Raw genomic sequence first — 1,009 nt, forward strand, 5'->3', positions numbered from 1 at the left:
TTCTAATTCTAAGAAAATGAGTGAACATGAAGATCAACCCACTAGGACCCTTCAGGATTACCTTCACCCTACACGCACAGGCACACCATCATGCATAATGTTTCTAGCTAATATTCGCCAATTGGATTGTAAAAGAGGGATGATACAGTTACTCCCTACTTTTCATGGCTTGGAAAATGAAAATCCATATGTGCACATTAGGGAGTTTGAGGAAATAGTTGTGACTTTTCATAGTCAAAATGCAACTGATGACATTGTGAGACTTAAGTTCTTTCCTTTCTCTTTGAAGGATAGAGCTAAAAGTTGGCTATACTCATTGAGACCACGATCTATTGGGTCATGGAATGAGATGACTCAGGTCTTCTTTAATAAATACTTTCCCCAACATAAGACCAATGCTTTAAAAAGACAAATCTCCACCTTTGTACAAAAGGACAGTGAGACTTTGTATCAGTCTTGGGAGAGATTTAAGGAACTACTGAGTATGTGCCCTCACCATGGGTATGAGAATCGACGCTTAGTGAGCTATTTTTATGAGGGACTTACACCTAGAGAGCGTCAATTTGTGGAGATGATGTGTAATGGTGAGTTCTTACAGAAAGATCCTGATGAGGCCATAGAATACCTCAATGAGCTTGCTGAAAAAGCTCACACTTGGATTGGACCTAGTGCTACTGAGAGCACAAATAGGTCACTACCTGCAGGAAACCTAAATGGTGGTGGAGTTTACCATCTCAGGGAAGAAGATAACCTAAAGGCTAAGGTTGAGATGCTTACTAAAGAGCTAGAAGTGTTGAAGAATAAAGACTTAAAGCCAACACATATGGCTAATCATGCAGAGTCTTTTGGACCATGTTTTGTGTGTGGCGGGGTAGATCACCTTGCCCAATAGTGTCCCACATTGGCTGAGATGAGAAGGATGTATGAGGAACAATGTAATGCCTTAGGTATGTACAAGAAGCCTTTTACACATTTCTCTGATACCTATAATCCGGGGTGGTGTAATCAC

General features: G+C 40.6%; 1 non-coding gene across 1 annotated transcript; it reads right to left on the bottom strand.

Moving 5' to 3' along the window:
- Positions 1-396: 396 nt before the first annotated feature.
- LOC122299962 lies at positions 397-504 on the bottom strand. Its single transcript, XR_006239814.1, has one exon. It is a non-coding gene; the product is annotated as a small nucleolar RNA R71 (small nucleolar RNA).
- Positions 505-1,009: the final 505 nt, after the last annotated feature.

This window comes from Carya illinoinensis, chromosome 16, assembly GCF_018687715.1.
Source record: "Carya illinoinensis cultivar Pawnee chromosome 16, C.illinoinensisPawnee_v1, whole genome shotgun sequence".
In the NCBI taxonomy this organism is placed as follows: Eukaryota; Viridiplantae; Streptophyta; class Magnoliopsida; order Fagales; family Juglandaceae; genus Carya; species Carya illinoinensis.